The 22466-nt window shown below is 36.1% G+C and overlaps 1 long non-coding RNA gene across 7 annotated transcripts in view; it reads right to left on the reverse strand.

The window, feature by feature from the left end:
- Nucleotides 1-22466, reverse strand: part of LOC110349521 (uncharacterized) — a 113545-nt gene that overhangs the window by 81708 nt on the left and 9371 nt on the right. For 6 of the 7 annotated variants that reach the window (XR_015448894.1, XR_015448898.1, XR_015448895.1 and 3 more), the window contains one exon: nt 368-632. This is a non-coding gene — a long non-coding RNA (uncharacterized LOC110349521). Of the gene's footprint in view, nt 1-367; nt 639-22466 lie in introns of all 7 variants that reach the window. The other variant, XR_015448896.1, reaches the window with a different exon arrangement.

Consider the following 22466-nt stretch of genomic DNA (forward strand, 5'->3'; position numbering starts at 1 on the left):
AGCTGGGTGAGGTGGGACAGTGGCCGGGAGCAGCGGTCGGGATGGTGACCCAAAAGTCCTTTCCTGTGGGCTGGGAGCAGCCGGAGGGATGGTGGCCGGGAAACCCCTTCCTCTGGACCAGGATCAGTGGGATGGTGGCTCAGAAGCCCCTCCCTCTGGGCCGGGACCAGTGGAAGGGATGGTGGCCTGGAAGCCCCTTCTTGTGGGCCAGGAGCAGCGGGACAGAAGGTGGCCCAAAAGCCCTTTCCTCTGGGCTGGGAGCAGCGGGAAGGATGGTGACTGGGAAGCCCCTTCCCCTGGACCAGGAGCAGTGGGATGATGGCTCAGAAGCCCCTACCTCTGGGCTGGAAACAGTGGGACTCAGTACCTTGGTCTGGTGGTCTGGTGTCCTCTGCACCTTGGTAATGTGGAATCAGGTGGCTGCCTGTCTGCAGTGGGATGATTCAATGTCTTCCGCGTGACTCAGGATCTCGGTAGGGCATGCACAGACCTTCCTGTCTGCAGCGGGCTGATTCGGTGTGTGTTCCACGTTACTGGGGACCTAGACAGGGTGTGGGCAGACCTGCCTGTCTGTAGCAGGGTGATTCGACATCTTCTGCATGACTCAGGACCTCGGTAGGGCGTGCACAGACCTGCCTCTCCCATTTGTTGATGTATGAGGGGAGCAGGGGTGGGTTGGGAATGAGTGTGGAAATAAGAGAAAAAATAAATTAGCATATACTGTCCTAGAATACAGTCCTAATAATATATTTAAATTCAGTAATCAGTAGTCTGTTTCAGTCAGTATTATCCAATGGAAAAATATATGATCCACACATGGAATTCTAATCGTCTCAGCAGCTACATTAAAAATAAATGATTAAAATTACTTTAACCCAGTATATAGATACTATATGTAATCAGAATTATAATTTCTTTCAAATAATTTATCACTTTAACTTGGTTTTGAAACTGGTTATGTATTTTTCATTTCTGGGCATCTTAACCTGGAGGTTAGTTCTTCATTAGAATTATTTGATCTATATTTACATCCCATAAAATTTAAGGTTGAAAATATAACATATACATCATATTGTCTAAACACATTTAAAAATGTTGAAATAATTTCATTTTTAAATTTATATTTATGTAAATTAAACAAAATTAAAAATTCATTTTCTCATTCACCAAACACACTTCAAATGTTCAGCAATCACATGTGTATTGGACGTTGGTTTTTTGTATGTGTTTATTATAAAAATTGAAATTTCTTAAAGGAAACCAAACTGCAGATATCAGACATATTTAGTAAATGGCACTGTGTCCACTTTATCATCAAAGTCACTAAGCCTCTTTGCAATTTGTTTTAAATTACAATGCCAAAACAATTTAAAAAATAAATCACAATAAAAATAAATTACAGTACCTCAGTTTTCCTCTTTAATTATGTTTCAACAATATCAATACCCTACTTTATATGTATTGTACAACCAACATGATTATTGGTTTGGAATTTTTACAAAGTCTACATTTGGAATTTCATCCATATACATGTAGCCTTTCAGTAGCTTAGATCATTTTAAATATCAGGTATTAGTCACACTCCCTTGAGCCCTAATTTGTTGCAAGGCATAATTTAAGAGTATCTTTCTTTTTGGCAACCTTGATTTGTTTCTACCTTTTCCATTTTGTCACTGTGTTCTATAACTTTCTTCAGCAACAATTGAGCTTCAGGGAAAATCAATTTTAAAAGATAGCTGACAAATAAATCTTTGCATAATTTCTACTGTATTATTTCTGATCAGACTTACTCTCTTTTCTTAAAGCCTGAGATTAAAAAAACATCAAGTTCATGCTAGTAAATAAATATTTGGGACTGCTAAAACACAATAAGCTCTTCAGCTTCTACAAATTAAATTAAGGAATCACTTTATAGTAGCAAACCACACAAAAAACCACTGGGCTGCACAAAATAGAAGAGAGAAAAATCAATTATAGTGCAATGATGCCACTCTCCCAATCAATTAGAAATTAACAAAAGTGCCTTGTTTATAGGAGGCCTGATGGCATAATTTTTCATCTATGAATATTAAACATTGTTTGTTTAATGTTTGTTTAATTAGAAGAGAAAAAGCAACAATCATAATCATTTGGGGAGAAACAGATTCATTTTTTCAGTAACCTTAAAATTATCTCAAAGTATTTTTATAATTTTAAGTTTCTCTCTTAAATAAATACTAACACATTTTTTAATTTTATAGGCATCTTAAATTTAAAGTGATATCTAGTAAGTGAAATTAATTGTTATGATTATTGTGAATTTTAGTAAAATGTGGTTAAAAGAAATTTGTTACATAACACGACCTTACAAAAGAATAAATGTCATCAAATAAGAAAACTTTTGTCCATGCTCAATATAAAACTGATATTAATTTTAGATTTAATGAATTTGAAAGAAACTTAGAAACTTAAAACATTATAATTCTAGGTGAATTTTTCTGATAGTATTCCTTTCTCATATCTAATTTAATTAGCAATGCATGTATTTGTGTTTTTATTTTAGTCAGTATTACGTTTTTCTTTAAGACCTTGAAATTTCCTTATAAACCAAGAGCCTTTCCTTTTGTGCCTTGCTAGTTTAGCTTGTTAAGTGAAAACATTAGTGTAACCAGCAGCATAGATTTGAATATTTTATTTCCAATTTTTTGCTTTAGTTTACCAGCTGCTACCTGGTAGATGCACACCCTGACTGGAAAGGTGGTCCTTATGTGAACACAATTGTCTGTGGAGAGGACAACTGCATGCACAGGCCTGTGATAATTATTGATCACCTATAGGTTTTGCACTCAGACTTCTGTAAGAGGTCCTGGTGCAGTGCATGAGGAGAGCTCGCGCACACAGCATCGTGTTCACAGGAGAACACAGCCCAACAATGCCCTCACTGCCCACTGTGCCGCCCCTCTCCCATCAGCTGCACTAAATGTGGACTCCCCCATTTGTCCTTCTGTGCTCCCTTGGGCGTTGATGCCTAACCATTCAGTTTCCTCCCTGGTCAGAGAACACCAGCTCATTCACATGTCCTGAGCTCTGCCTCTGTGTGTCTCTTCTTGCTTCCCAGTCCCTGCTACTGGAAGATTTCATCACACCCCTTAACCGGATCACCATGAGAGGGAGACAGGGAGAATAAACAGAACAGCAATTCCCTCTAACGATCATTTCTACAAACTGAGGACTCAGACAGAACAAATGTTGAAACATAATATTGTTTTCTAGAAATATAACCTTGAAAACATATTTTCAACACTGTAACTCCCAAGGTTTTCATCTTTAAAACTGTGATAACAGCTGTTCCAAAATCTGCATTAAAGGACAAAGAGATAATGTAAATGGAGAAATGAAAGTGATGTGTCACATGTTATAATGGTTCAGGATAATTATTTACATATTTATTGCTAAAGAACATTGTAATTGTTATCATGCATAAAAATTATTTTCTATGAAGTAATATTGATTGGCTTCTATTCTTCTGAAGTTTTATGTATGATTTTATATAAGAAGTTCTAAATATTTTATATGAGATAGAGTTCTTTCATTCCATCTTAGTTCATTGTTATTTTATTTATAGTACATTAGAAAATACACATACATATTTTTAAGCTTTAAATTTGATGATTAAAAAATACAAAAAGCTAATCATAAATTATCAGAGTTATACCATCTATATTTATTATAGTTTTGGAATATTACATGAAGCATGGCATAGTGTAATAAGTGTAAATTAACATAGATGAGACATATAATTTCGTCTCAGACTATCCATGTTGTTTCTCACTCCATTGATCTATCTGTATGAGACACATTACAATTTGATAATTCCAAAAGATAACATAAATATCATACAAACTTATTTGAATTCAATAATTTTTCCTAATGTTAAATACTAAGAAAATGTGAGATTTTTTAAATGTCACTCCAAAATTCATAAATGGTATTTCTAAATTTACTTCATATTTTGTAGTCATTTTTTTTACAGGATTTAATTTATATAAATAACAGTTATGACCTACCATTCATACCTTTAAAACTGTCCAGCAAAAATTAAATGTGGTGTAACAAACCTCTCACAGTTAAATTTTGTAGTTGTCATCTGGACTATAAAGTAACTTTCTGTTTTCTCAAATTCAAATTGATTTATTATTTTAATGTTTGGCTGTCTTTTCTGTCAGATAAAAATTGCAGCAGACATTGATAAATGTATTTTCAAGCCTTGTAAAAATTTAGGAGTCAGGTTTCACTATAGTTGCCTGCCAGGTAAATAATCAGACATTTATATATTTTAGGCCTATCAAATGAATTTTCATCTCAAATGAAATTTTTCAGTTCATGAGAAGTTATAACTGATGTTTGAAAATTCTCCAAGAGTTGATAGCATTTTCCTTAGAAATATTGGCATTGAAATACTCAAATTTCATCTTACAATGTATTTTTAGAAACATGTATCAAAGATATGTATAGCTACCACCACTCTGTACATGTGGCGTTGTAGGAACCTTTTGAATTAAGCCAAATACTGACACACTGTTTTGGAAATTCACTATAAATACTACATGGTATTAACTTCGCAGTTTATGCTCATAAACATTTATCTTTTTCTATTAAAAAGTGTTTGGTAATATAAAGTTTTAAAACACATTAGCCAGTAATTTGTTAGCCTGCATTTGTTGTCTTGAATTATGTAAGAAGTGGTTAAAATATTTAAGTAGAGTTCTTAGATGTTTATATTCTTCTTCTGACCTCCAAACAATATTTACTGGATTCCAAATGTCAAAAAAATTGTGTTGAATTGTTGCTGGTACTAAAAGCATTTAGTATATGAGAATGCACATAGACAGTGGTTTGGTGAACCTTAAAACCCACTGAACTATATAGAGGTAAGCCCTTGGTTGTCAATATAAGCTCCCAAACTCCTGGTGGGATATACTAAAAAGTTTTAGAAGATTCAAAACAGTGACCAAAACTCATGTTCTCAGCTTCTAATTCCTCCTACCACTATTCTTAATATAACAAGGAGATTGTGTGAGAATCACAATTTGAAATGAAAATTATATACATTAGGCAGTGATTTGTATGATAATTATACACAGTGACTATGTTATACATCATGTGATTTTAATATCTCTTCAACTTGTTCATCTATAGGAAATTACAGAATTGCTTAATGTGCCTTAGTTACTTTTGTGTAAATTTCTCTGAACATTTCTTTTTTCTTTATGCATTGAAGCCCCACCTGTCATTTGTGTTGAAGCACTTGTCAGTTAAACAATTTCTCTCTTAAAACAGAGGCCTGAATTTACTTTGCTCGGTATTTAACTTTATTTCTCCAAATTTTTTTCATGTAAAACCTTCTTTACATCACCCCTCAGTCCCATGAAGTGAGCTGTTTCTCTTGTCTGACTTGATGCTCTGTGTTTGCAGTTGTTGTGCTCCAGACCTTTCTGCCCCCACTCCTCACACCAGGAAGGCTGTGACCACTCCTCTGCTGCTACTGCTATGGGGAAAGTAGACATCCCTGATTGAAATGCAACCTGAAAACAGGTTACATCAAACTTACTTGATAATTGTAAAATTATTAAATATTCCTTTGGTAACCTTCACTCAGCAGTTTGTATTTAGTAACACTCTGCCTCCTGGTATCTCCAGGCTCCCACCAGGACCTAGACTAGAGGCAGATGTGATCACACAGCACCAAAATCCACACAGGAAAATCATGTAGGGGCTGGAGTATAATGAGTGAAAACACAATTTAGAGTTATACTTCCTGTGGGCCTTAGGCTTCTATGCTGGCTGAGCCATAGACACCAAGGAAAGGAATGATTAGTGTTCAGAAACGATGCGACAGGGTCAGGGAATTGCAATAGCAAAAGAAATTGTATGTCTCCACTTTGTGTCCACTTTCAGTTTGAAAAAATGTGTAACACTTTCTTTTCATTTTTCATTGATAAAATACTTGAATTCACATAAAAGATATACATATATTAAGATATTCTGAGATGAACAAGGTCATAGCACACCTTTAAAACTAGCACTCGGGTGAAGACAAGAACTTTATCGTAGCCTGAAGACGCTGCACTTGCACGTCAGAAGTGTGAATCTCTACATTGCCTGAAGTAACCACCTTTTGACTTTCATGGACTTCTTACACTTTCATTAGTCTAGTGTAGATTCCTAGACACTAGGATCTGGCTGTGCCTAGTTTCAAAATGGGTTTTTACGTGGATGGCAAAGATCCATCTCTTCAGTACCTCATTCTGGAACTGCCGAATTGCAGCTGGTGTCTGAGTAAGTGTGTCTGACTTCTGAGTTTTCGGCTCTAAAATAGTGCAGAAGTAATGCATATTTGGAAGAAAATTTGCTTTGGACTTTGAATTTTTCTCTTTTGTGGGTCTAGTGATAGGCAGTTGTGTTACAGCTGAATGGACCAAAAATAGTCCAAGTCTTGCGTACAATAAGGAAAGAGCTGCCAAGTGTACACTTTAGAGTAAGTAGAGTAAGTATTAAGTAGCTACTCTGTTTATTGAAGGTCATGGCATGGCAGTAGCAGGAACATGCAGAAGAAAGAGGAACTCTCCAGGAGCTTCACCACAACTCAGGCCTGCAGTGTTTAGCAGGTCACAGACCTGTATCTCCAGGTGCCTCCTGTGCTGCCTCTCACTGGCGTTGGCCTAATGGTCTACCTCTTGGGCATCCAACCTCCTCAGCTTAAGCAGGGATAATCACCAGGTGGTGCTGTGTCCACTGCTGAATGAAGGAAAAGGGGTGGCCCTTTCAGTTTCCCTGTTTCTGACTGTAGCAGCTAGATATGCTCATGCTGAACACCAGCAGTGACCCCGACACCCGCTGACCACCATGACCATGAAGGTCAGCAACTAATGCTCTATATGACCAGGTGGTCGAGTCTGAAGATGCTGCCACTATGCCATCTGTCATAAGATACTCAGCACTGCATTGTAAAACAGCTTTGTCTCAGAAGGACTTTGCCAAACTGTAGGCTAATGTGAGAATTCTGCGCATGTTTAAAATAGGTTAATCTATAATGTTTAATGGACTGGATGTGTTAATGTGCTTTCAATTTAGAATATTTTCAACTTATGAGGATTTATTGATTTTGGTCATTTTCGTTCATTATATTAGAAACTTCATTGTCAGGAAAATATTTTTTTCTGGTTGTTTTTCTTTTAATAATTTTGTATTTGACTTGATACTATTTACTTTTTGATATTTTGAGTTTTTTTGGATATTTAGAAATGCACATGATTTGGGGTAACTTTCCTAGAATTGTGTATTCTGCTGTTGGCTTTTGTTGTTAATGTTTTATTTTGTTGTTTGGTTATTGTTCTACAAAATGGTTATGACTGGCCCACAGCGACCTCCCAGTTCTGTTCCCAACCTCACTTTTGTCTCTTCTCTTCTTAAATGTTTTCCTTATCCTGTTCAAACTCTACTCCATTTCTAAAAGTTTCTCTCCTTCTGGGTCCTGTTGGGAGGAGAATGGTGGCAGCTCAGTGGTGAGAGCTTGTGGTGACGTTGTACTTAGGAGGCATTTTCATCTTTTGATGAATCATTTTTTTATTATTTTAAGTTGACACATGAAGTGTAATGTACATGCTAATGGGGTGTTCTAGGATGTCTTGAGGTGTGCATATCTCCTGTAATATTTAACAGAGGCTAAACACGCCCGTCTCCTCAATCATCTATCATTTCTTTATGGTGAAACATCATATTGTTTCTTCTGGCTTTTACAAATATATAGGACATCATTGTTTTCAATAGTAAGCCTAATGTACAGGACTGAACCAGTGATTCTTATTCATATCTAATTATAAATTATCAATTGATTCATCTCTTTTCATTGCTCATTACTTTCTACCCTCCCAAACCTCTGGCAGCTATCATTACATAGCACCAGTATTTATTAAATTTTCCACATGTGTGTGAGGTTATGTAGCAGTTGACTCTGTGTTCTTGACTTACTACACCTAACATGATCTTTCCTATGCACATAGTCACAAGTGACCAGATTTTATTCTTTTTGGGCTGAATGATATTCCATCGTATGTGAGATGTGAACAAACATGTGGAATGTTTAAATTTTTAAAAAAATTATTACTGTAAAAGACACATTTCCATCAACCTCCCTCAAAACACTCCACCTCACTTTGAATACACTTATCCCCTTATTCTTGGCACTTTCTGAAACAGTTCTCAGGTCCTCATTTGTGTGTCTTTCTAGTTATGCTGTTCTGCCTACCTCAGTGTCCTGAACCAATTAAAAACATGTACTTTCATGATAATTTTGACTTTAGAGAAGAGCCAGAAATTGAACCATGCCAGATCTGGTGGATGAGGTGGATGAGGACACTCCTTAGTGTTTTTATTTGACAGAGATTACCATATATATAAAATGCAAACTGCTTCAGAATGTGGCAAGAAAGATGAGATAAGTGTTCAAAGCAAGGAATAGTCTTTTGAGGGGATTTACAGCAATGTATCTTTCACTGTAATTTTAAAAAATTTGAACCTTCAACCTATTTTTATCATATCTATTGTATCTACCTTGTTTTCTTTAATCATTCCTTAGTTGATGGACACTGGTTGTTTTCAATGGATCCTCTGAACACAATTGTAGTAAATATATGACTGGGATGTAGCTTCCCTTTTGCTAAACACCAAGTAGTGGGACTGCTGTATCACTTTATAGTTCTATTTTTAATGTTTGAGGTTCCTCAATATTACTTTCCATAGTGGCTGAACTAGTTTACATTTCCACCAAGAAGGGCTGTACAAGAATTCTCTGTTCTCCACACTCACACCAACACTTGCTATCAAAAGCCTTTTTCGTAATAACCACTCTTGGGGTGAAGTGATATTTTGTTGTCATTTTAATTTTCATTTCCCTGATGATTGCTGATGCTGAGCAGCCTTGTATGTATTTGTTTGCCATTTTTATGTCACCTTATCAAAAATGTCTACTTTATTCTATCGCCCATTATTAATTTTTTTGTTTTGTTTAATTCTGTTTTACTTTGTATTTTGGTTATTCGGTTTTGGTTTTTGTTCTTGAGTTTTTGGAGTTTCTTGTATATTCTTTGTCAGAAATACAGTTTGCAAATACTTTCTCCTAATTGTAAGTTGTCTCTTCACTTTGCAGATTACTTGCTTTCCTGTGCAGAAACATTTTAGTTTGCTAGAATTCCATTTGTCAATGCTTATGTTTCCTGTGCTTTGAGGGACTCGTACCCAAAATTGTCCTCTGAAGCATTTCCCCTATTTTTTTTTGAGTGGTTTCATACTTTTGGGTTTTATGTTAAGTCTTTAATACAACTTGGCTGTTTGTAATTGAGACGATTTTTGTATTTGGTGAGAGAGAAGAAGATAGTTTAGTTTTATCCTTCTACTTGTGGATGCCAGATTTCCCCCTGACTTTCCTGGAAAACACTGTCCTCTCCCCAGCACATTGCTCCCAGCACCTTTGTTGAAAATCTGTTCTTCCCTTGCACTCCTGCATTATAGAAGTACAAAACATCCTTCCTGGGTTGCGATTCTTTGTGAGTTGCCTCTCTGTGCTCTCCAGAAACTTGAAAACTATGACTGTCCTCTCAGCCTGGGTCCATCAGATTCCCTGTTGCTTCTTTTGGGCATCACTTGAATAAATGCATGTAACCTATTGTTCTAAGTTCTTGAGGAGATTTTCGGAGTTGTTGTTTTTGCATGTGTGTTAGTGTTTACGTTGTTTTAGCTTCCCTTGTGTCTGTGTGTTCATTGAGAATCCATGTCATCGAGTTTTGTTGCAAATATCCTTATTGGTTTTCCAGTTTGATTACCTAACTGATCTGTGTGTTCTTAGGTGTGGATTAAAGGAAATATATGAACTGTTCCACTGCAACCAGTATTTTCTCAGACTTTGATTCTTAATAAAATTAGGAATTCTTATATTTTTCTTATCAAAATGAGAAACAAAATATTTCCATTTTAATTGCATAGAAATATGTTTATAGATAGTTTAAACTTTGAGTGCATATTTAAAACAAATGTTTTGATATTATATAGAATGAAATTCAAAATTCCTATTCAACAGTATATATATTCATCATTCTTTTGCTCCCTGGACTGGACTTTACATTTTTCAAAAGCAATTTAAGTAAATAGGTTTTTGTAAGTTATGTTATTTTATACAATTTTAGTCATAGCAACTACTTTCTATATCTGGCCATAAATCACTCTGAAATTCCTCTTTAAGAAGTGTATGCTTTATGAAAGTCTGATTAAATTATTACTTGGCACTATACTAATTATATTACATGTAAATAAGACACAATATAGCCCAAGAAAAATGAAATTTTAAAAAACATGGACGGTTGTGCAGGGGAGGATCTTCTCTCTTCCACAGTGCACTAACCTTAGCTTGTTGATATACGGAAAAGCTTTTGCTATGGCTGATGTTATCTGGCATAGAAATGCTCTAAGGCTGCTATTTTTCAGAGGTCACTTTGCTCCTTAGTAGATAATCATTTTTGATAGTTAATATTTCTTATATTACATTTTCCTAATTTAAATTGCTAACACAATGTTGTAGTTTCTGTCCCCTGTCTACATCCTGATTAATACATTCACTAATTTCTGACTATAATAGGATTTCATACATTTTAGAGCATACTTTTTCTTTTTTTCATATTCTATCATTTCTAAATACAGAGATCCAACAATTAATGGTATGTTTATAAAATTTGCAGTGCATCCAGAAACCCGAGGCATTTTAGGCTTCATTAAACATGATAGATTTATCTGCCCTTAATCGTCTCCAATTTTCAAACACCAAAGAAATACAATAATTTAACTGTGTCCAGCTATTCTCAAATCCTGTCCTTCAGTCTAGAAATATATTTTAATGATGATTTTAAAAATGACTTTCTGGGGGACTTTATATTGATCTGGTAATTGAAATTTCCAACTGAATTCTCCACATATTTCTTTACTCCTTTTTAAGTATTCTTAACTTTCTCACATTGACTACTTTTCTTCCTTTATTCATTCTGCTCTAACACAGATCATTAGGATTAGTGTAATAAAAGTAGATATCTTAATTTGGGGAAGTATATTCCCATTTTTATCTTTTAAAGGCCATTTTCATAAACTGTTTAAGGTAGAAGTAGGGGAGAGTGGATAAAGTTTCTGTACTCTGTCTTTAAAGAATTACAATTTGTACATGCTAAATATGATGTATCACACTTGAATGATCAGTGCCATTGATATTTTTCCACAGTTAAGAGGGTATTCTCTAACCCAGCTTCCAACTGTTGCCTGCATAGTATCTCATTAGTACCCTTACAGTACAATATGTAACTATTTGTGAATGAATAAATACTTTCATTGCAGTGAGATTAGTGTGTGATTAGCAAGTGTCTTCCAAGAACAGAACTGATTTGAAAGCATAAAATCTAACCAATTTAGATAGCTCTCCCTGATGAATTCAAGCTTGAATCCATTTGTACTCAGTCTTTTGAATGTGTGGTAATTTTGACTGAAAACTAAAATAAGATTACTTCTGTAAATCTGATATCTCCTTCTGAAGAGCTCTGTGATGTAAAGTCTACTGTACCATGAAATAGGTCTGTTGTACTTTTCCTTTCAACTCTGACGGCATGCCTAATAAACTCCTGTTTCATTATACAGATAAATGTATTCATTTTGGAGACTAAATATTATAGGAAAATGGATTTCCATATTGTTATTCCACCTGATAGGCTATTAGGAAATCTGCAAGTGTATAATTACCAAGAGTAATCTTGGTATTATCAATTGTTCATTATCTGGAAATAGATTCAAAATTGTTAAAGATACAATCAGACATAATTTCTAACATTTAAGTAGCTCACAGTTTTAAGAAACTTACATAATTTCTTTAATTTCATTTTAAGAATTCTAAAAACTGCTTGTATTTGGACAGTGGCTAAAGAAACACTTAATTAGGAAACTGGATTGTTTTATTAACTACGTATTAAAATGAGAATCCTGTTCAGGAAAAATAATATGGCTTGGTACATACTCAAACTTAAATCTGTTAAAAATATTTTGCCATCAGTGAACAGCAAAGTCTTTAGTCTCTATTTTCATGTTATCATTGAAGTAATTAAACTGAGTCATCTGAACAAAAGCTAAGGAAAGCTAGTGTGGTTATTTTGTGTCAAAGACATGAAATCATTTGTATCTGTAAACAGCTGTAAATAGTCAATGTGATTGGCAATATTTCATAGGTCTTTACAATGAGAACCATAGAAAAAGATAAAGGTAAAAAAAGAATAGCAAACTAAAACACGCAATGTATTCCTCTTTGCATTGTCAAAAATAGAGGTTGGCAGGGCTGAGCACCTGTTCCAATAGTTTAGTGGACCTGTGTGTTAATACGAAGAGGAATTGCTACGTGTCTGATTTTGTGTTTTTCTCATTTGAAAAGTTCTTGCTTTCCCAGAAAAATTACTTTTAAGTACGTAGATCTTGTGATCTGATTTTTAAGACTGGAAAAGCTTAATCAGCATAAACTCATCAACAGTTTATAATCTGTTTATAAACAGTTTATGATCTGTGAGAGAAATATTTTCAGTCAACAAAATGAATCATAGTGTTGAGAAAAAATTTCACCTCATCCTAGAGTGGGGGTGACAAGTGTATTGTGTGATGGTTTCCACTTGTCCTGTAAACTTATGCTCCCATTCTGTTGTTAGACACCTGCCGACTCGACTCTGCATGCCCAGGCTGTTGGTCAAGGAGAAGCAGGGCCAAGGGCTTCCTGGTGACACATTTGTGCAGTCAAGTCTCACGGCTGCCTGCTGCTTCCAGACCTGGTTCTGGTAGGTGGGTCCTCCTGCCTTTTCTGCTCCTCCGCTAAGCTATGAGGTGCTGACCTCTTGGCTTCTAGTACCAGGTCTGAACACACTTTCTGCAGTCACCTCCATAGAATCCAATCCTCTTCCAAACTCTACCTGTCAGATTCTGGAGGGGTGGAGGGAAATCAACTTCTAGAAGAGGTTAGCAAAACACAGATAACTCTCAGACCTGTTGAGTCTGTGAGTGAACCAAAAGGAACTCTATCTGATTTTGAATCAAAGCCTAAATGGTGTTCCATCTACCTAATAGAGAACTGAAATAGTTAATTGAATTACTTAATGATAATGTCTAGGAGGATATAAACTAGGGTGAGATTCAACTATATATATCCCAGCTGGGCATGGTGGCATACATCTGTTATAACAGCATTCTAGAAAGTTGAGTCAGGAGGGTTGTAAGTTTGTGATATACCTGGAATATTTAGTGCATAGTGAGACTGCAACTCAAAATAAAAGTAAAGGAGGAGATGGGATGTTTGAAGCTGCTGGGTTCAGTCCTTAGTACAGAAGGGGGCAGAAAGGAGGGGAAGGGAAGGGAGGGGAGGAAACAGGAGGGGAGAGGAGAGAGCTCCAGGCTTCAAAGCAGACTACTTAGTTTTATGTCTCCTACAAATATCAATGGGGAAGCCAAAACCTGAGGATGGACTCTCCTTCCATTCCTACTTTTGGAAGAATAAATTCAACTGTAAGCCAGGAACTTTGAAACAATAACTATTCAAACCACATAGATAACTCATTGCACCATTTGTGGAAAACAGTAATGATAGTGGAAAAAGAAGTCAAGAATTTTAAATCTGCTGGCTTTCCTGGGGTTGTGATCCTCAGGATTGTCTAAATTGTCTAAAATTTTTTGGAGTGCTGGTTTGGTATTCATGAAGTTCCTTAGGTGCTCTTTATCATGAAAGTATCTTATTTCACCATCAATTGTGAAAGATAGTTTTGCAGAGTACATCAATCTGGATTGGAGTCTGTTTTCTTTTAGGGCTTGCAATATGTCACTCCAAGCTCTTCTTGCCTTGATGGTTTGTGTTGAGAAGTCTGCTGTGATTCTGATGGGCTTTCCTTTGTACGTGATTTGTTTCTTTTCTCTGACTGCTTGGAGAACTTTGTTCTTCTGTTGTGTTTCTGGAATCTTAACAATTATATGCCTATGGGTAGACTTTTTTTGATCAAGGCTATTTGGAGTCCTATATGCCTCACTTATCTGTATGTCGAGCTCTTTTCCCCTGCTTTGGAAGTTTTCTGCCATCACTTCTGTGAACAGTTTTTTTATGTCATCTGCACTCTCTCTCCTGTTTCTTCATTGACTCCAGTCAGTCTTATGTTATTCTTCTTTGCATCATCTAGCAGCTGCTGGATTGATTTCTCGTGTTCCCTTACAATTTTAAAGCAATTTTTCTTTTCCTCCTCACTAATTCCACATTCTTCTGCAATTACTTTTGATGGAGTTTTTAATTTCCTGGAAATCTGTTTCTATCTGTTTTATGGATTCCATTTGTTTCCTATGTTGGGATTCTATCATGTTCCTCAGCTCCTCTATTTTTTTATCTGTGTCCTCTCTAGATTTATTAATCATGTCTTGCACCATGAGCAAAATCTTTGCTGTTATCTGAGTAATTATTTTTATATATACCTTGTGTTTTCTAATCCTGCTAAATTCAAGTACAAGTTCTAGGGGCTTCTAGAGATTTCTTAGTATTTTCTCTGTAGATGATCATTTCATCTACATATAAAGATTTTGCTTCTGTCATGCCAATCCTATCCTAGTTGTGTCATTTTATTGCCAGACTATTTTAGTGGGGCCTAGGTTTCAAAGTTTAATGGACAGATTAAAGAGTAAGCATATCTGCCCTTGTTCCCCACCTTAGGGAGAAAGCATTGTATCTCCATTCATATAAGGTGTTCTCGCTGGAAGTATGGAATACATGTCTTTAATCTGTTGAGAAGGTTCTGTTCTACTTCTAGTCTCCTGATAGCTTTTATCATGAACAGCTGTAGAATTTAGTCCAATACTTTTTCTCCAACTAGTGACAGGATCATATGGCTTTTTCCTTTCCTCTGTTAAAATGATGACTTTTGGGGGTGGATCTTCCAATGCTGAACCAACACTGCCATCCCTATAACAAAACCACTTTCTACATCCTGCCAGATCTGACTTCTAATTGTTTTGTTAAACAAATTTCTATCTATGTTCATACTTTTTTCTTCTATTATCTTTATCCAGTTTTAGGATTAGCACAATGTTGAGTTCCTAAAATGTGGGGAGAAGTGTTCCTTCTTTTTTCTGCTCTAATTGTTTGATAGAATTTACCAGTTAAAATGTTTATGAGCCTGCTGTTGTCATATAGGTAGGTTTTCAAGCTAGGAATATACTTTCTTTAATAGGTGCTATTCAAATTTTATATTTCCCCCAGAGTTAGTTTCATTAATTTGTCTTCCAAGGTACTTCTTAGAAGTTGTCAAATTTATTTCAAAACAGATTTTTGAAATATGCTTTCTATATCCTTTTAAATTCTGTAAAATCTTGGTAATGTCTCCTACATCTTAACATTGTAATTTAAAAAATGTATAACTTATATTGTGTAACAGGAAGAAAAGGTCTAAAAGAGTAGTGGAATTGGGAAGGGTAGGGGAAAGGAAAAAATGGAAAAGAAAAATATGAGAAAAGGAAACAAAATGGAAACAAAATCTTTGCAAATAGGGAAGGGTGGAGGGGGTGAAGGGAGGGCAAGGGAAAGGAAAAAAAATAAGAGCCAAGATACTCATGTAATGGTACAAGATCCCAATGATGAATGTAACTGTATTTTATACCTAAAATGTACCAATAAAGTTAATGGGGGGGGAAGAATTTTAAGGAATACTTACTCTAAATAAAAATTAAACAGGGGAGAGCAGAGGTACTTTCCACAATTCTAAGTTTCTATCTTATTTTAGGGGATCACTTGTAGCAGTATTAACTTCCACCAATATTGGTGAAAATATTGATTTTTTTTCTCCCAGACTGTTTGTATCATTTTCCTAGGCTGTTAATAATGGTCCAGTCTGTGCGGGAAAGACCTAATATTCTGCCTTGATTTGAATTGAGAGACCCATTTTCCTACTTTTGTGGCTAGATCTGCAATCCCATTTCCCTGTATGTACAGTCTGCATGGTCATGTTTGTTTCTGGACAAACTCTCATACACCTGCCACAGTGAGATCTTTGCTTGAAATACATGTAGATCCATTTCTAAAAATATCACTGACTACTCATAAAAGCAAATATGCTAAGAGATTTGATATTAAAGAAAAAAAATTCACCAGGAAAAACAGCAGCTTTAGCCTTCAGATTAATGATTAGATGAATAATGCTGTCATTAACAGGCACTGCAGAGTTGAAAGCCACTTATATGTAATTTCAGAAAAAATAATTCTTTTTTTTTCTTTCAATAGGTTTAATGGATGGATAAAGACAGAAAGACCTTAGATGTCTAGTTTAAATGTGAATATCATTTTTCAGAATTTCCCAAACATATCACAGCCAACTGAAAGCAGATCAAGGCCTAGAAGCCAACTTTCATGACTGCTTCCAGATGAATGAATTCCACTCTTTTCAATTGCTGGATTTTGTCTCTGGAAAACACTATACCCTGTCCAGGTGGTATCCTTCAGTTTGGCAAAGTCAACATTCAGAGTCTTATATATGCTTATCCCATACCATTTTGCTCTTCCAAAGCCAGCCCAGTGACAAATGATAGATAAAATGGTGAGTCCTTAATTTTTTTCTGATTGATTTTGATTAGGTGAATAATCCTACAGGCAAGATAGATGATTGCTACTAACCCAGTGTTTTGGGAAACTGGACTGTGAAGTGGAAATAGTTATTCACAGCAATAAAATGTCTCCTATTGCATTATAAATGCAATATAGGCTCTTCAAAGCTGGATATTTGGAATAGTAGGGAGAAAAACTATAGTCGTGTTACCCAAAGATGGACACTATTCATGCTTTTGGAAATTTATTTCAGGCCTGTGGACTTGCAGTTCTTATAATACAAAGTTATAACGTATATATTGTTTTCCTTAACATCACATTATAAACACTGCCTCTGTTATTGCATAGTTTTAGTAAATACAATTTTAATAACTACATAATATGTCACCACATTAATGTGTGAGTTGAGCATCCCTCTTATGATACTTGATCTTTATTGTCAACCTAATTAGCTTGAGAGACACATTGGAGATTAGTAAAGGACACTTCTGGCTGTGTCTGGGTGAGTCATGGGGGGTGTGACATTGGGGACTATATCTGGTCCCTGGGCCCTTTCTCTCTGGAACTCTTCCCCTGATCTCTGCTTTTGGGCACCATTAAATGAGTAGCTTTCCTTCCCCACACTCTCCTGCCGTGATGTTTCTGCTCTGGAGCCAGCTGACCAGGGACTGAAACCTCTGAAACCATGAGCCAAAACTAAACCTTCTGCCTTTAAGTTTTGTATGTCAAATATTTTGTCCCAGTGATAGAAACCTGACTAACACAGAAAATATTATTGACTACATGACTGCTTCTGCTTGTTTGTTGTAGAACAGCCTTTTAATATGGAACACTTCCTACATGTAAAAGCTGTGAGGGAAAGTTTCAGCTGATTATGTTCAATGTTTACTGGAGCCCTTGGCTCCCCTGACATAAAGATAAGGAAAGAGGAAAGTTCACCACAAGTACCCATAGGATGGAAATTCTGGAAATGGTAATTTCAAGGTCAACATATACTGTTACATCTAGGCTGCCCTTCAATTTAATAGCTAATAGCCAGAAATAAGATAATCAGGATAATTCTAATCTGACAACATTCTTAAAAGTCTTAAATACTCTTTGAAGGAGGGACTTTTGTCAATGTCATTTAATTGAAGAAACTGTCTGATATCTTCTTTAATTTCCTCTGTGACCCATTGGTTATTCAGAAGTGTGTTGTTCAATTTCCATGTGTTTATGAAATTTTTGCAGTTTATTTCACTATTGATCTCCAATTTCATCGCACTATGGTCTGATAATATACAGAGGATAACTTCAATTCCTTTGCACTTAAATATGTTCTATGAGAGAGTATGTGGTCTATTTTGGAAAACAACCCATGTACAGATGAAAGGAATGAGTATTCTGATTTTGTGGGGTGGAACACTCTGTAAACATCTGTTAAATTCATTTGTTCAAGAGTTTGATTGAGTTCTAGTATTTAATTGCTTTTTTTTGTCTAGTTGATCCATCTATTTGTGACAGTGGGGTACTGAGGTCCCTTACTACTATTGTATTTGTGCTTATATGATTTTTCATATCCTTTAGTATTTGTTTTATATAGTTGGGCACACTAGTGTTTGGTGCATAGATATTTATGATTGTTATCTCTTCCTCTTGGATTGTTACCTTTATAAGGATGTAGTGTCCTTCTTTGTCTCTCTTAATCAGTGTGGGTTTGAAATTCACTTGGTCTGCAAAGAGGATAGCTACTCCTGCTTATTTGGGGGTTCCTGTCGCATAGAGTATTGCTTTCCACCCTTTAACTTTTAGTCTATGCGTTTCTTTTTGAATTAAGTGTGTTTCTTGTATGCAGCATATTGTTGGATCTGTGTTCTTGACCCATTCTGCAGGTCTCTTTCTTTTGACTGGTGAATTGAGACCATTAACATTGATAGTTATAACTGATACGTATGGACTTATCACTGTCATGATTTTTTCTTTTTGTTGGATTCTCCCATTTGTGTTTAATTTCTTGTCATGCCCAATGGATTCATTCTGCTGGGCTACCGCGGGTTGTGATCCTCAATGTCTGTTCCTAGGATATTGTCTAAAATTTTTTAGAGTGCTAGTTTGGTATTCATGAAGTTCCTAAGGTGTTCTTTGTCATGAAAGTATCTTATTTCACCATCAATTTTGAAAGATAGTTTTGCAGGGTACATCAATCTGGGTTGGAGGCTGTTTTCCTTTAGGGCTTAAATATGTCACTCCAAGCTCTTCTTGCCTTGAGGGTTTGCATTGAGAAGTCTGCTGTGATTCTGATGGGCTTTCCTTTGTATGTGATTTGTTTCTTTTCTCTAACTGCTTGTAGAACTTTGTTCTTCTGTTGAGTTTCTGTAACCTAAACAATTATATGCCTATGTGTAGATTTTTTTTGATCAAGGCTAGTTGGAGTCCTATATTCCTCACTTATCTGTATATCAAGTTCTTTTCCCCTGCTTTGGAAGTTTTCTGAAATTACTTCTGTGAACAGTTTTTTATGTCATCTCCACTCTCTCCTGTTTCTTCATTGACTCTGATCAGTCTTGTTATTCTTCTTTCCATTGTGTAGCAGCTGCTGGATTGATTTCTCATTGTCCCTTACAATTTTAAAGCAATTTTTCTTTTCCTGGTCACTAATCACATTCTTATCTTCTATATCTGAAATTCTATCCTCACATTGGTTTATTCTGCTCCGCAGACTTTTGATGGAGTTTTTAATTTCCTGGAAATCTGTTTGTATCTGTTTTATGGATTCCATTTGTTTCCTATGTTGGGATTGGATCATGTTCCTCAGCTCCTCTCTAGATTTATTAATCATGTCTTGCACTATGGGCACAAACTCTGCTGTTATCTGAGAATTTATTTCTGTTTTCATTTTTTCCAGATCCTCTTTTGTTTCCAGTTCAGAGAGTCCAGGTGGTTGAGTATCAGTGTTCCATCTCATTTTCTTTTAGGGTTGCTCTAGGTGATCTGGAAGTCTGGTTTTGAGGCAGGTTTATGAAGTCTTCTCATTTCAATGGGGAGTAGGGTGAGGGTGTACTGCTGGCACCCACATGGCTCATGGCTTCTGCGCTGGGGGTGGTGGTACATTGGCCCAGAAACCTCTTCCTGGGCACTGCAAGCAGCTCACCTCAGCTGCGCTGAGGGCGATGGTACAGTGGCCCGGAAGCCTCCTCCTCTGCACTGGGAGAGGTTGTATGTTGGTCTGGAAGCCTCCTCCTCTGCTCTGGGAGCAGTGGCATGTCAACCCCGAAGCCTCCTCCTCTGTGCTGGGAGCAGTGGCCCATTGACCCTGAAGCCTCCTACTCTGTGCTGGGAGCAGTGGCACATCGACCCAGAAGACTCCTGCTCTGTGCTTGGAGCCCAGAAAAAATAAATGTTATCAGTTCTTATAATTTAAAAGGTTTTGTTCGCTATAATATATTTTCTATGTAATTTTTATATACTAATACTGGACTCTGTCTTTGAAAATATCATTAATTATCTTAGAATATGATTCAACTTTTTACCAGATACTGTTTCATTGATAGATATTAACAGGACTGACAAGGTGCCTTCTTTCTTCTGTTATTAAATATTTTTAATTTTTTCAATGTGAGAAAAACTAATTGAATAAAGGTAAGAGGCACTCAGGTATTCGTGAATAACAAATTCTATAAATGAGAATACAGTATGCTGAGATGAGAGAAGTGATGAGGTAATAAAGACAAACCTCTTTAAAGAACTTCTACTTACATCAAAATTTGAGTAAGAAGAAAATATCCAGTGAAGAGCTTTCTAGGGACAGAAATGCCTCCAGGTAAGGGCTGTAGATAAAAGTTAGTTTGGTTTATTAGGACTCCATGGAAGTCCAGTGTTCCTGGAAATGAAGTGAGCAAGGGTGGAGTGTGATCGGTGGTGACTTCAAAGTTTCTCCTGCACAGTGTCAGTTGAGTAGAAGGCGTTGAACTGTATCAGAGATAGTCAGGAGGCCTAATAGTGGATTTACACAGCCAGCCCTGCGTCATTACCTGAGGACCTGCTGTGGACGATGGTAGAATGTGGTTTATAACAGAGGAGTCATGTTAAACAATTACTGTTCTAATTTGGGGGTGGAAGAACAATGACAGACTTGAATATGAATAATGGAGATACACATGTGAGGACCAGGATATTTTTAGAGATAAAACTGCTGAAAACACAACTTGCTGAAAGCTTTGGAGAGAATAAGGAAGGATGAAGAGAAACTCAGGTTATGAAATTTACCTTCGTATAACCATCAACTCAGGTGTGTCAATGTCATTTGGTGCCTCATTCATGCTTTTGGGTGTGTCTGGGTGGGTCATGGCCTTAGGTACCATATGTGGTGCCTCAGGGTCCTCTCTGGTGCCGCTTCTCTGCTCTGCTCCTGGGCAACTGTGCTCCATCACATCCCTCTGCCTTTGAATTTCTGAACTGAATCCTCCCAAAGCATGATGTACAGAAAGCCTATCTTCCTCTAAGTTGTGTCTGTCACTGTATCCAGCCCCAGGAATGGTAACTCATATACCAGAGTTAAAAACGAAGAATGGAGGTAGATTGCTTAAAGAGAGTTGACCTGTGGTGAATTTGCAATGCTGAATAGATACCCAAGGTGTGCTGATCTCTATTTAATTAGTTGTTTTACCTTGATGTCTTGTCAGGACTGGAGACTGAGATGTGGAGCCATTGTTATCTAGTGGTCATAATGTGGTTGATGCCTTAGTAAATCAATTGATGATTACAAATGTGTGAACAAGCAGTATGCGGTAGTAAATACACATTTGAATGAAACAGTACATAAACTGTGAAGAAGCAAAGGAAGGACAAGAGAAAATAGGATTTAAGAAAGTCCCAAAAGAATATGGGTAAGAAGAGATTGAAGAGACAGAATAAAGATAGCAGAGAATATTTGGGTTACTGTGTATGAAGCAGCTATCCTTATCTGGACTTTTTTGTCAGTGGGTATTCCCATATCATGATTCCTCTCAAGAGAAACTAACCACAGGGTTAGACTTAGATTGTGCAAATAATTGATAGCCTATCAGTGAAGAGATGAAGAAACTGATTAGAAACTAACTAAATATGAGAATGAAAGCTAATTTCAATGTATGTATATTTCAGTCAGGATGGAAATATAGATCTAGAAACATTATGAAGAAATATTGAAAACATTTAAAAATTATCATCCAAACTAGTTTAAAATAAGATGTATGCTATGGAAATGTGTGGGACTTTGGGTAGCAGTGCAGTCCTCTGATGAAGGAAGTTTGTGATAGCATAGACTATGAGGCTGGGAGTGTATGGAAAATCTGAACTGTTAATTAGTGTGCTTAAACTAAAAATAAAGCAATAGTACGATGTAAAATCCTTAACTGTTTTATTTGTCTACTCAGAAAATAAGAGAATACATGAACATCATATTATTGGATATATTAAAACTAGTTATGCTTAATAATGTGTTTGTCAAACTATTAGAGACTTTACGGCTCACTGAAGAAAAATGAAATTTCATTTAAACTCCAGCTACATTTTTGACAATGAAAGCTATAAAGCCAAATATAGGTACAACCTAAATACAATTTATTGTTGTGAAATCAAGTGTAACATAATAAAAAATTAAAAAGTATCAATCACAAATTCTGTTTCTGACAGTCTTTATGATATTTATTATTATATCATTTGGAATTTTAGCATTTTGTTAATGATGCATCCTAAAGTGGACTGAAAATGATTACCTGTTTTTACAGACAAAAAATATTGCCATTTGTTTGCATTCTGTCTGAGTCCCAGGAAT

The sequence above is a fragment of the Heterocephalus glaber genome, unplaced genomic scaffold (genome assembly GCF_053883595.1).
Source record: "Heterocephalus glaber isolate CG9 unplaced genomic scaffold, H.glaber_assembly_v1.0 deba00000594, whole genome shotgun sequence".
Classification (NCBI taxonomy): Eukaryota; Metazoa; Chordata; class Mammalia; order Rodentia; family Bathyergidae; genus Heterocephalus; species Heterocephalus glaber.